The 15,120-nt window shown below is 37.5% G+C and overlaps 1 pseudogene; it reads left to right on the forward strand.

Moving 5' to 3' along the window:
- The window catches only part of LOC100608902 (centriole and centriolar satellite protein OFD1-like), a 63,244-nt pseudogene that overhangs the window by 23,813 nt on the left and 24,311 nt on the right, over positions 1-15,120 (forward strand).

Below are 15,120 nucleotides of genomic sequence, written 5' to 3' on the forward strand. Positions count from 1 at the left end.
ATATGCTAAAAAAAAAACTTTAAGAAAAGGTTTACAGGTAACTATAAAATTAAGCTAACCCTGCAAAGGTAAAAAACTCTCTGTAAACTAAAATGGCCCCCTTTTGGTATTAAATAGGTGACCCAAAAAACTATACACACAGAAAGAATTGGTCATGAATTTGAGGTAATGACAGGGGTCTGAGGATAGCCAGGGTACCCAGACCAATTTTCTTATATTAACTCATAATTAAATATAATACAAACAAGAACAACATGAATCCAGCCCTGCTTCACAGCTTATTGCAAAACACTTGTAGCGCAGGCCGAGCCAAAAGTGAAAATAGAAGCAGCTTCACCAGCAAACACTGAGTTAAAAGGAAAGTCCCAAGGACAGAAAGGAAACCCAGTTTTAAAAAACTACAAAAGGAAAAAAAAATTCTGCTCCATATTTCACAGCCTACCTCCCTTTGCTGAGGCAAACAGCCCCCCAGGAGCTAGGTTCCATTGCCAGTACACCCCAGGTTTCACCCCAGAGGGAAGAATTGGAGCCTTGAGAGGCCAGTGATGGAATTCAGGATAGTGAACCAGGCTGCCTCAAATCTGATCATGGTCAAGCTATATAAATACCTCTCAGGGAAATGCAAGGACTCAACTGTTATAATGACCAGTACCACATCCTGGTGTGGGGGGCAGCAAACCTTCATCTATCAGCCCTTTTCAACCACTGATCTCCTAAATGTAAATCAACACACTACCTCCTACAAGGAAAAGCCCCAAGCTCTCATAAATCTAACACAGTCCACCTTTCTAACACACAATCCAACCTGGCTAAATTGAAGATAACTTATGTTAACATTGTTTAACATGGAGGAGTGCCAGAGGATAACTCAGGCAGCCCATCAAGGGCTAGAAGCCAGTGCACCAGTTGCAAAATATACATGGTTTTGCAGGCACGAATACAACCCAGCTTACAGAAATGGCCACCAAAATGTAGGTTAACCATCACCAGGAAGCAAAGAAAAAAAAAAAAAAAGCAAATCAGAGGTTTAAAAAAGGCCAATCTCTTAGCAGCAGCTCTCATTAAAAAAATGACTAGCAATATACAAGAATGTGGACGTGCACGTGCATGTGAAAGATGTCAATTTAGTCAAAAATTTAAAAGCCAGCCGAGGCTAGAGAGAAAACAATGTGTGTGATGGAAAAGAAAAATACTGAAAGAATAAATGTCCAGAAGGTAATAAAAAGTATAATCAGGACTGTGGTATAAAAGAGTCCGGCTAAGGGCTGCCTCACTGTGGGAAAACCAAATACGAATCTAAACAGGCTGGCTGGCACTAAAGGATATGGGTACTAGGACAGACCAGGCTTTTTCTTATTACAACTCCATTGGCCCATGGTCACATTAAAAGTTGAAGGCCAGCTGATGGACTTTATGTAAACACCAGGGCTACACATTCAGTACTGACTGAACCCTTAGGGCCACTATCTGAAGCTATAAAACTATTATAAAAGCCACAGGAATCTCAGAGAAAAAAGCTGTTCTGGTAAGGAGGTGTGTCATCAAAGGATTGGAAGTTCAACATAAATTCCTATACCTCCTGAATTGTCCAGTTCCCTTGTTAAGGAAAAAAAATTACTCCAAAAACTGAAAGCACCAATTACATTTCAGCTGCAAAAACACAACAACAACAACAACAACAACAAAAAACTTTCTTTCTGACTCTCCAAAAAAGCATGGTGCTAACCCTTATCATCCTGCAGGCTAAGGAATGGAAAATTTATAGAAAGAAAGTGCAAGCAGCAAATTAGAATTGCAGGTGGGATAAAAAAATTCTTTCACTTAGTTAATAACATTCCTGGAGTATGGGTTAAAGGCAACCCACTTGGATTAGCTGTACATCATGCACAGGTGGTAGTCATGTTAAAACCAAAAGAAACTCTGATTTGGGTTCATCAGTACCCAGTCCCCTGAGAAGCTATTCCAGGTATCTGTAAATATTTAAACTGGCCTTACCAACATGAAATCTTAGCTCGATGTCAATTGCTCTAAAACACTCCACTTTTGGAACATGTGTATTTTAATAAATCTCATTCCAGCAAGTGCTACCTGATTTGCAGTCCTAAATTTAAAGAATGTATTCTTTTATATCTGCTTAGCCCCAGTTAGTCACCCTATATTTGCATTTCAATAAAACAAATAAGTTGTTCAACTCACCTGGACCAGGCTCCCGCAAGTTCAAAGACTCTCCCACAGTCTTTAAGGAAGCATTGACTTTGAAGCCTACAACCTGCCAAATGTTAACTGTTCCTTGTTGCAGTATGTGGATGACCTTCCTCTAGCAGACCCAACCCAGGATGACTGTTATCAAAAAACTCAAGACCTCCTCCATCTCCTATGAAAAACAGGCTAAAATTATCTTTTAAAAAAGGACTAATTATTCTTAAAAATGTCAAATATGTAGGTTTCATAGTAAGCCATGTGGAATGCCAGCTTGGCCATAAGCAGAAACAGGCCGTTTGTGCACTCCTGACACAAACCACTAGGCATTACATTAAAAAATTCTTAAAAGAAGAAAAATTCCACCATATCTAAATCACAAATTTTTCACTGATGGCTAAGCCATTATATAATATTACAAAAGGGGTAAAAACGAAACCCTCCTCTGGCAAACTAAACAGCAAATATCATTTAAAAAAATCAAAAAAAACCCTTAACTCAAGTCCCAGCCTTTGGTCTGCCAAATGTAACTTAGCCTTTCTTTCTGTACCTGCATAAATGAAAAGAAATGGCTATATGGTTCTTCACTGAAATTATAAAATTATAGCATTGTCCAGTCAAATACTTATCTAAACAATTAGACTCTGTGGCACTAGGATGGCCTCCTTTCCTTAAGGCATTAGCCACCACTGCCTTGCTAATGCAAGAGGATAACACACTTACTTTGAGACAGCAGCTAACAGTCCATGTGCCACACTCAGTCAAAACTTTGATGAACAAATAAGGCATCACTAGTTGTCAAATCTGAGAATAACGCAGTACCAAGGACTTCTATATGAAAACCCTTACATTACTTAAAATACAGCAAACAACTTAAGCCCGACCACCCTTCTCCCAGTCAAATTTGATGCTCCCCTCCATAACTGTGTCTAAACAGTGGATCACGTATTTTCTGAACCAGGAGATCTTACAGATCAATCCCTCAAAAACCCAGATGTTGAATATTTCATAACTGAAAGAGTTTTGAGCTAGAAAAAAATCCAACAAGCCGAGTATGCAGTGGTAACATTAAACTCAATGATAGAAGCTCGATCTTTGCCTACTGGAACATGAGACCAAAAGGCAAAATTAATAGACCTAACAAGAGCCTTTTTGCTGCAAAAGAAAAAAAGGTCAATATTTAAACACATTCTAAATATGCTTTTACCACACTACATGTTCATAGAACTATATATAAAAAGAAAATTTCTTAACAACTGGAGGCAAATAAATAAAGTGGACAGAAAAAATCCTACAGCTCTTAGCAGCTGTATATGCTCCAGAAAAAGTGGCAATAGTGCATTATCTGGAACACCAAAAGGCAGGGACATCAAAAGCCAAAAGAAACAGGAAAGCTAACACTTTCCCCACATAACCTTGATATAAAAAAGCACCCAAAAAATGATGCCCACCCTCTACTCATACTACATAGCCCCAAAACAACATAGCCAGGCCCACTGCTACTCAGTTAATAGCTCTAACTAAATGTCAACCTGTGCCAAAAGAAGAAAACATGCTTTCCCATAAAGAATAAAATGATACTAATGCCTTTGATTAAATTTATCCTATAAAATGATTTTTTAAAAAAACAGAAAAATTTGGCAAGACAAGGGTTCAAATGAAAAGAAAACATGTTTTTCTCTGTGTAGCTATCTCACTCCAAGGACAGTTATAAAATAACACTGTCTAAAAAGTTGAGGCCAAGGGAATGGGTCACAAATACCCCACACTGAAGCAAAGTTCAAAAGGAAAGCAAATTACTTTACTGTCTCTCCTTCTCTGAAGCATTAATTATGACTATGTTTACCAATGCTTGTATTTTGTAAAATCTGTATGTTCCTGTTTCTCTTTCAACCTAGGTGCAAAACCCAGCTATGCAAGGCAAGAAGTTATGCAAGTCAACAATTATGCTGTAAATTACATAACTGTTCATTGTATAATTAGGTGCTTTAGGTCTGCTTCTGTAAGTTTGCTCATAAAAACCCTGCTCAGTCTTTATTCAATACTCAGCCTTTTTGGATATAAGCTCACTGAGCTGGTGCACCTAAATAAATCCTCCTGTTTCCCCATATCAGCCTCACTCATAATACTCTGTTTCCATCAACACCAGTCATATTTCCAAAGTTTTTATCTTTTTTTGAGACAGAGTCTTGCTCTGTCACCCAGGCTGGGGTGCAGTCTCACCTTACTGCAGCCACTGCCTCCTGGGATGAAGGAATTCTCCTGCCTCAGCCTCCTGAATAGCTGGGACTACACACACACCACCATGCTTGACTAATTTTTGTATTTTTATTTATTTATTTTTTCTTTTTTTATTATACTTGAAGGTTTAGGGTACATGTGCACAACGTGCAGGTTAGTTACATATGAATACACGTGCCATGTTGGTGTGCTGCACTCATTAACTCATCATTTAACATTAGGTATATCTCCTAATGTTATCCCTCCCCTCTCTCCCCACCCAACAACAGGCCCCAGTGTGTGATGTTCCTCTTCGTGTGTCTGTATATTCTCATTGGTCAATTCCCACCTGTGAGTGAGAACATGCCGTGTTTGGGTTTTTGTCCTTGCCATAGTTTGCTGAGAATGATGGTTTCCAGCTTCATGCATGTCCCTACAAAGGACATGAATTCAACATGTTTTCTGGCTGCATGGTATTCCATGGTGTATATGTGCCACATTCTCTTGATCCGGTCTACCATTGTTGGACATTTGGGTTGGTTCCAAGTCTTTGCTATTGTGAATAGTGCCGCAATAAACATACGTGTACATGTGTCTTTACAGCAGCATGTATTGTAATCTTTTGTGTGTATACCCAGTAATAGGGATGGCTGGGTCAAATGGTATTTCTAGTTCTAGATCCCCGAGGACTTGCCACACTGACATTCACAATGGTTGAACTAGTTCACAGTCCCACCAACAGTGTAAAAGTGTTCCTATTTCTCCATATCCTCTCCAGCACCTGTTGTTTCCTGACTTTTAATGATTGCCATTCTAACTAGTGTGAGATGGTATCTCATTGTGGTTTTGATTTACATTTCTCTGATGGCCAGTGATGATGAGTATTTTTTCATGTGTCTTTTGGCTGGATAAATGTCTTCTTTTAAGAAGCGTCTGTTCGTATCCTTCATCCACGTTTTGATGAGGTTGTTTCTTTTTTTTCTTGTAAATATGTTGGATTTCATTGTGGCTTCTGGATATTAGCTCTTTGTCAGATAAGTAGGTTGCAAAAATTTTCTCCCATTTTGTAGGTTGCCTGTTCTCTCTGATGGTAGTTTCTTTTGCTGTGCAGATGCTCTTTAGTTAAATTAGATCCCATTTGTCAATTTTGGCTTTTGTTGCCATTGCTTTTGGTGTTTTAGACATGAAGTTCTTGCCCATGCCTATGTCCTGAATGGTATTGCCTACATTTTCTTCTAGGGTTTTTATGGTTTTAGGTCTAACATTTAAGTCTTTAATCCATCTAGAATTAATTTTTGTGTAAGGTGTAAGGAAGAGATCCAGTTTCAGCTTTCTGCATATGGCTAGCCAGTTTTCCCAGCACCGTTTATTAAATAGGGAATCCTTTCCCCATTTCTTGTTTTTGTCAGGTTTGTCAAATATCAGATGGTTGTAGATATGTGGCATTATTTCTGAGGTCTCTGTTCTGTTCCATTGGTCTATATCTCTGTTTTGGTACCAGTACCCTGTTGTTTTGGTTACTGTAGCCTTGTAGTGTAGTTTGAAGTCAGGTAGCGTGATGCCTCCAGCTTTGTTATTTTGGCTTAGGATTGACTTGGAAATGCGGGCTCTTTTTGGGCCCCATATGAACTTTAAAGTAGTTTTTTCCAATTCTGTGAAGAAAGTCATTGGTAGCTTGATGGGGATGGCATCGAATCTATAAATTACCTTGGGCAGTATGGCCATTTTCACGATATTGATTATTCCTACCTATGAGCATGGAATGTTCTTCCATTTGTTTGTATCCTATTTTAATTCATTAAGCAGTGGTTTGTGGTTCTCCTTGAAGAGGTCCTTCACGTCCCTTGTAAGTTGGATTCCTAGGTATTTTATTCTCTTGGAAGCCATTGTGAATGGGAGTTCACTCATGATTTGGCTCTCTATTTGTCTGTTATTGGCGTCTAAGAATGCTTGTGATTTTTGCACATTGATTTTGAATCCTGAGACTCTGCTGAAGTTGTCTGTCAGCTTAAGGAGATTTTGGGCTGAGACAATGGGGTTTTCTAGATATGCAATCATGTCATTTGCAAACAGGGACAATTTGACTTCCACTTTTCCTAATTAAATACCATTTTTTCCTTCTGCCTGATTGCCCCGGCCAGAACTTCCAACACTATATTGAATAGGAGTGGTGAGAGGGGGTATCCCTGTCTTGTGCCAGTTTTCAAAGGGAATGCTTCCAGTTTTTGCCCATTTAGTATGATATTGGCTGTGGGTTTGTCATAGATAGCTCTTATTATTTTGAGATATTCCCATCAATACCTAATTTATTGAGAGTTTTTAGCATGAAGCATTGTTGAATTTTGTGAAAGGCCTTTTCTGCATCTATTGAGATAATCATACGGTTTTTGTTATTGGTTCTCTTTATATGCTGGATTATGTTTATTGATTTGTGTATATTGTACCAGCCTTGCATTCCAGAGATGAAGCCCACTTGATCATGGTGGATACGCTTTTTGATGTGCTGCTGGATTTGGTTTGCCAATATTTTATTGAGGATTTTTGCATCGATGTTCATCAGGGTTATTGGTCTAAAATTCTCTCTTTTTTGTTGTGTCTCTGCCAGGCTTTGGTATCAGGATGATGCTGGCCTCATAAAATGAGTTAGGGAGGATTCCCTCTTTTTCTATTGATTGGAATACTTTCGGAAGGAAAGGTACCATCTCTTCCTTGTACCTCTGGTAGAATTTGGCTGTGAATCCATCTTGTTCTGGACTTTTTTTGTTTGGTAAGCTATTAATTATTGCCTGAATTTCAGAGCCTCTTATTGGTCTCTTCAGAGATTCAACTTCTTCCTGGTTTAGTCTTGGGAGGGGGTATGTGTCGAGGAATTTATCCATTTCTTCTAGATTTTCTAGTTGATTTGCATAGAGGTGTTTACAGTATTCTCTGATGGTAGTTTGTATTTCTGTTGGATCGTAGTGATATCCCCTTTTTCATTTTTTATTGCATCTGTTTGATTCTTTTCTCTTTTCTTCTTTATTAGTCTTGCTAGATGTCTATCAATTTTGTTGATGTTTTCAAAACACCAGCTCCTGGATTCATTGATTTTTTGAAGGGTTTTTGTGTCTCTATTTCCTTCAGTTCTGCTCTGATCTTAGTTATTTCTTGCCTTCTGCTAGCTTCTGAATGTGTTTACTCTTGCTTCACCCACTTTCCGACACTCCCCAGTGAGATGAACCCGGTACCTCAGTTGGAAATGCAGAAATCACCCATCTTCTGCTTCACTCACACTGGGAGCTGCAGGCTGGAGCTGTTCCTATTCGCAATCTTGGCTCCACCCCCAGTGTGGTTTCTTTTTCTGTGTCAGGTGTTCTCAATGTTCAGCTCTGATTCATGAGTGAGGAAATGTAGTGTTTGGTTTTCTGTTCCTGTGTTACTTTGCTGAGGATGATGGTTCCATCTTTATCCATGTCCTTGCAAGGGACATGATCTAATTGATTTTTGAAGCTGCAAAGTATTTCTTTGTGTATATATACTACATTTTCTGTATCTAGTTGATAATGTTCTCTGAGTAAAGTCGGCATTTGAGTTGATTCTATGTCTTTGCTACTGTTAATTGTACTGCAATAAACATACACGTGCAGGTATCTTTCAAATATGAAACATTTGTATTTTGGGGGTAGATAGCCAGTAATGACATTGCTCGGTCAATGGTGTTTCTAGATCCTTGAACAAATTACCACGCTGTCTTCCACAGCGTTGACACTAATTTACTTTCCCTCCAACAGTTTAGAAGTCTTCCTGTCTCTCCACAGACTTTCCAGCATCTGTTATTTCTTGACGTTTTAATAGTCACCATTCTGACAGGCCTGAGGTGGTATCTCATTGTGACTGTGATTTGTATTTCTCTACTGATTAATGATGTTGAGCTTTCTGAGTTAAAAAAAAACCTTTTAAGAGAAAATAGGTCAAGAAAACAATCAAGATGATTACTCAAAGACACCACATACAGGGTTTAATTAGATAGATTTGATAACAAACATTTATAAGGCCATGAGCAATAGTGTTAGTGCCAAAGCTAAGAACTTTTTAAAATAAGATTAGCACCTGTTTTACAGTACATGTGTCATATTCCTCTGAAGTTTGAAGGACCAATAACTCTTTTCTTACTCTAACCTGGTCTTCCAATATTAGCTCTTCAGTAGCCATTTCACCTGAGTTTTTAACACTGTTCTGGAGAAAGAAAAATATTATTTGCCCAACTTATAAGATGGAGATACAAAGGGGCTGGAAACTAGAACAGGAAACAGTTGGTGAAAAATCAGCACTTCTGTAAAATTTCCACCAACCTTTCTTTTCAAGCGGTTTCTTATTTCTTCTTCAGAACACTCCAGAATAGGAAATTTTAAAGTATTTTCATCGACAAGACACAAAGATATTTGCTCTCATTTTAGGCTGTTTCAATTTTTATGTCTTCAGATTTACTGAAGCTCAATCTGTTGTTAAAGTTATTTAATAGTTTTTTTTTTAATCCAAGTAATTGTGCTTCTTATCTCTAGATTTTTCAGGTTTTCTTTTTTAATTTGTCTTCTGGCAGGACTTTTTTAAGGAATCAGAGGGACTGATGGGGTTGAGGAGGATACTTATTATGTAGATGCACCGGCCCACTCAGATTAACTTCTGAAGGACTGAGCCCTGAACAAAGAGTTAAGTTACCTTTTGAGCATTCTGCCTTTTCCCATCAGGCAATACAAGACTTTCCAATTATGGAGATTTGCAACAAGCAAACACTGGCTGAGGCTGCTGGCTTATTGGTAGGGTTTGGCGAAGTGAAGTTATCTTGTGGCATTAATTCCTTTGCCCCCCATGGCCACTGGTCCCCCGTATTAGTTCCTACACTTACATAGCATGAGGAAATTCCTCAGCCGCCAGCTATGTTTTCAGCTAGTTGAACAAACACATTTTTGGTTGATGGGGAAAGCTCAGGCATTGACTGATCAAAATGCTTACTTCTAGCCTTTTTGACAGTTAGCAGCAGAATTCCAGGGCCGGCTCCTTGTCTATCAACTCGTAATAGTGCTGTGCATCCTTTAGACCAAAAAGGTAGCTCTGGCTTTAAGGAGCTGTGTTAGTATAGATCACTGAATGTTACAGTCTGGGTATCCGATTTGTGGTCTCCATCTAGATGTTTGAGACTGCTGCTGTTAAACCTTTCTTGTGTCAAACCACCGCGGACTGCTTCTGTTTTTGTTTTGTTTTGCTTTGTTTTAAGATTATGATCATCCCTGCCCTGGCAGGCATCAAAGTACAAGAGAATAGGCCCTTTATAGGAGGGAGGGGCTTCTTCATGTTGATCTATAAACTCTCCTTCTTTTTCTCCCTCTGATTTAATATATACCTCAAACCAGAATTCACAGGGTAAGCACTTAGGGTCATAATATACATATAGCTGATTATTTCCTGGGTCACAGACTGAATAAGGGGTGATTGGTTTTCTTACATACAACTGAGTTTCTGCTTACACATTCTTTAATTTCTTTTAATTCCTGTTCCAATCTCACTGATATTCCCATGTTGATCTTTTATCTTTCATCTGTCATTTTTTATTTGTTCATACTTAAAACTGCAGGTTTAAAGTTTTTGTCTAAAAAGTTTAGGACAGTTTCAGTTTGTATTTTTACTTCACATTAGCCATAATTTTGTGGGATTTTTTGTGCTTTTATTTTTTAGAACACTATATTTAAAATATTATAAGATGTTAACTCTGATAGTCAGGTATTCTTTATTTATTCAAGATGTGCCCTTTGTTGTTTAAGGCTTAGCTGGAATTCCAACAGCGTTTTGACAGAGTGTAATATAAAAAGATCAATTTTTAAAATTGGGTCTGTATTAACACTCCCCGTTATCATGTAGGGAGATAGCTTAAAATTCTGCGTTAGCCTTCACCTTCTTCTCACATTAAAACTATAGCTAATTTTCTGAATTAATGCTTAGAGTTTTGTGCATTTTTGAAAATATCTTCTGTTATGTTTATGTAACTAAGTTTTTAAATACCTCAGGTTATTTTAATACTTTTGAACATCAAGATTTGTTTTTGAAATAAAGATCTATTCATCTTTTACTTTTTTACATTTTACACGTTGTCTATTTTATACATCAACTGTATCCTTTGCTCCCAGGACTTAAATGTTAGTTTCCTGTGCTTAACATTTTTAACCATAAATCAGTTCTGCATCAGACAAAACAGAGATAAGTGTGCCTCATCAATAATTTATGTAACCCCTAAAGGGTAGAACAAACTCAATAAATTAGCGCAGATGTTATTCTTCACACCTTCCTAGATCAGAAATCCCAGCCTCACTGTGCGAATGTGGAATTTAACTTTTGAAACGTCATCTGTGCCTGGATGGTTGAATGGAAAGACTGCAAAAAATTTCCCAGCAGTTTCAACTTGTCTTTCTTGATTAACTCTTTGATTGGTTGATATAAATAATTATTGGTTTCCAAGGTCTAGACAATTTTTTAATTACTTGTTATTTATGAAGCGATAATTGTATTTTCACATGAGTTTATTTATATTTAGAAGATTTATAATTTTACCTGTTACTAACGTTGAGTAAAGTAAGTCAATCTACTAATTTGGATTCCTGAATATTAGGTGGTAATAGTATAAAGTCGGTTTTGTTTTGTTTTTGCTTTGTTCTTAAATAAGGTTATCAATTCCATATAAAATACATTAGGCAGGATTCTATATTACCAAGTACGTTTTGGTTGTATATAAAAAACTTATAAAATAATTTGCTTACATGGAGACTGTCAATATCTAAATGAAAGAACAAGAGAATAAGCCTGTAATTATGCAGTAGGATCAAAAAGTATAAAGACTCCTGGCATAAGCCTGCTTATCTTGTTAGGAAAAATGGCAAGATCACCATGGCTGAAGCATAGTGTGGAAGGGGAACAATTATTGATGAGCTCGTGGAGCTGACACACATTCCTTGTGATTTTCTAGGGTTTTCTATAGATCAATAGATTTTACTCTAAGCCTGATTCATGACTGGGAGTGGAATTCTTAAGGTTGCTTTTAACATCTAGTGGTTAGATGCTAGAAATGAAGATAAATATTCTAAAATCTAAGTATTTTAATATCTAGAGTCTCAGGTGCCTATAAAAAATTGATAGCGTTGGACTATATCTTCTGAAAATTGTAAAGAAAGGCATACGTGTAGAACTTTCTGATATTATATTTTCAAGGTTTCTTAACCCAATCTGTGTTTTTTATAAATCACAGAGATGTTAAGAAGCTTTTGAAAAATTTGGTTGTTCAAGTTGAGATAAATGGGGTGAAGTCAATTATGTTGATTTATGATTAGAAGCTAAACCATAGAGTTTATATTTCTCCCCTTTTCTTTCTCATTACATTTTTATAATTTCTGTGCAACGCTAATATAGCAAATGAAACTCTAGACAATCTAAGTGTCTGGGGTCCCAAGAAAGAAAATTCAGTCACTGATGATTGGTGAAGAGCTAAATTTCACTACAGCTGGAAGGCATACACAATACACATAAACATATGTATATTGGCACACCACATTATGCATACACATTATGCATACCATTTTTATAAGACAGATACTGAATGTGTCTTTTTGTGTGTGTGTGTGTGTGTGTGTGTGTGAACATTTTTCTTTTTTTTATTATTATACTTTAAGTTTTAGGGTACATGTGCACATTGTGCAGGTTAGTTACATGTGTATACATGTGCCATGCTGGTGCACTGCACCCACTAACTCGTCATCTAGCATTAGGTATATCTCCCAATGCTATCCCTCCCCACTCGCCCCACCCCTCAACAGCCCCCAGAGTGTGATATTCCCCTTCGTGTGTCCATGTGATCTCATTGTTCAATTCCCACCTATGAGTGAGAATATGCGGTGTTTGTTTTTTTGTTCTTGTGATAGTTTACTGAGAATGATGATTTCCAATTTCATCCATGTCCCTACAAAGGACATGAACGCATCATTTTTTATGGCTGCATAGTATTCCATGGTGTATATGTGCCATATGCAGCCAAAAAACACATGAAAAAATGCTCGTCATCACTGGCCATTAGAGAAATGCAAATCAAAACCACAATGAGATACCATCTCACACCACTTAGAACGGCAATCATTAAAAAGTCAGGAAACAACAGGTGCTGGAAAGGATATGGAGGAATAGGAACACTTTTACACTGTTGGTGGGACTGTAAACTAGTTCAACCATTGTGGAAGTCAGTGTGGCGATTCCTCAGGGATCTAGAACTAGAAATACCATTTGACCCAGCCATCCTATTACTGGGTATATACCCAAAGGACTATAAATCATGCTGCTATAAAGACACATGTACACGTATGTTTATTGCAGCATTATTCACAATAGCAAAGACTTGGAACCAACCCAAATGTCCAACAATGATAGACTGGATTAAGTAAATGAATGTGTCTTATGATACAAAAGTTGCTAGAATCTTGTAATAAAGAAGCCAAGCAAATACCAGGTTTTCAAGAATTATAGTTGGGGCTAGATAATTCTTCTTTTGCAGAAGCTGTTAAACAGAAATAACCATCAAGTACTCTCTACTGTTTAAGAAAGATATTTGATAGATGATTTTAAAGTAGACATCTAGGATTCAATATATTTATGCTCTTTCTTGTTTTAAAAGAATCCAAACAAATAAGCACCTGACGTACAGATTCTCTTCTTAATGCTAGAGAGTAATCCACAAAGCAAAACCCCTACAGAGACAGACTTTGCTTTCTCCCTGAGATTAAAAGATTGCTGCTCAATACAAAAAAAAAAAAGTTATTTAATATATGAAGGAAAAGCTATGCTAGTTAGGCACATTCTTGGGACCAGGCAGACAATGTGAAATCTAGACATTAGCAGACTTTAAGTGGTGTATGTGGGCTGGCATTATCGATAGAATTCAAGTTATTCCGGGCTAAATTGTATGTAGAGAAATATATTTGTTGGAGTTTTTACTTGGCTCAGTAATTTTTCAATGAGTCAGAGATCCAGATATTGGTACATTTTAACTGGTGTAAGTGCATTGGCATTATTTATGGAAATCAAGTTATTCAAATGAAACTTGTAGCTAGGGAGGTGTATTTCTTAATGTGTGTCATTTTCCTATTCCTGTGTCCCTGTGTTCTCATCGTTCAATTCCCACCTATGAGTGAGAATATGCAGTGTTTGGGTATTTCTCCTTGTAATAGTTTTCTGAGAATGATGGTTTCCAGCTTCATCTATGTCCCTACAAAGGACATGAATTCAACATTTTTTATGGCTGCATAGTATTCCATGGTGTATATGTGCCACATTTTCTTGATCCAGTCTATCATTGTTGGACATTTGGGTTGGTTCCAAGTCTTTGCTATTGTGAACAGTGCCACAATAAACATACGTGTGCATGTGTCTTTATAGCAGCATGTTTTGTAATCTTTTGTGTATATACCCAGTAATAGGGATGGCTGGGTCAAATGGTATTTCTAGTTCTAGATCCCTGAGGACTTGCCACACTGACATTCACAATGGTTGAACTAGTTCACAGTCCCACCAACAGTGTAAAAGTGTTCCTATTTCTCCACATCCTCTCCAGCATCTGTTGTTTCCTGACTTTTAATGATTGCCATTCTAACTAGTGTGAGATGGTATCTCACTGAGGTTTTGATTTACATTTCTCTGATGGCTAGTGATGATGAGCAGTTTTTCATGTGTCTTTTGGCTGCATAAATGTCTTCTTTTAAGAAGTGTCTCTTCATATCCTTAGTCCACTTTTTGATGGGGTTTTTTTTTGTTTTTCTTGTAAATCTGTTGGAGTTCATTGTGGCTTCTGGATATTAGCCCTTTGTCAGATAAGTAGATTGCAAAAATTTTCTCCCATTCTGTAGGTTGCCTGTTCACTCTGATGGTAGTTTCTTTTGCTGTGCAGAAGCTCTTTAGTGTCTTTAGATCCCATTTGTCCATTTTGGCTTTTGTTTTGTTTAGCGTGAATTTGATCCTTTCATTAGGATATTAGCTGGTTATTTTTCTTGTTAGTTGATGCAGTTTCTTCCTAGCCTCAATGGTCTTTACAATTTGGTATGTTTTTCAGTGGCTGGTACTGGTTGTTCCTTTCCATGTTTAGTGCTTCCTTCAAGAGCTCTTTTGGGGCAGGCCTGGTGTGACAAAATCTCTCAGCATTTGCTTCTTTGTAAAGGATTTTATTTCTCCTTCACTTATGAAGCTTCATTTGGCTGGATATGAAATTCTGGGTTGAAAATTCATTTCTTTAAGAATGTTGAATATTGGCCCCCACTCTCTTCTGGCTTGTAGAGTTTATGCTGAGAGATCAGCTGTTAGTGTGATGGGCTTCCCTTTGTGGGTAACCCAACCTTTCTCTCTGACTGTCCTTAACATTTTTTCCTTGTTTTCAACTTTGGTGAATCTGCCAATTATGTGTCTTGGAGTTGCTCTTCTTGAGGAGCATCTTTGTGGCGTTCTCTGTATTTCCTGAATCTGAATGTTGGCCTGCCTTGCTAGATTGGGGAAGTTCTCCTGGATAATATCCTGCAGAGTGTTTTCCAACTTGGTTCCATTCTCCCCGTCACTTTCAGATACACCAATCAGACGTAGATTTGGTCTTTTCACATATTCCCATATTTCCTGGAGGCTTTCTTTGTTTCTTTTTATTCCTTT

This window comes from Pan troglodytes, chromosome Y, assembly GCF_028858775.2.
Source record: "Pan troglodytes isolate AG18354 chromosome Y, NHGRI_mPanTro3-v2.0_pri, whole genome shotgun sequence".
Taxonomy (NCBI): Eukaryota; Metazoa; Chordata; class Mammalia; order Primates; family Hominidae; genus Pan; species Pan troglodytes.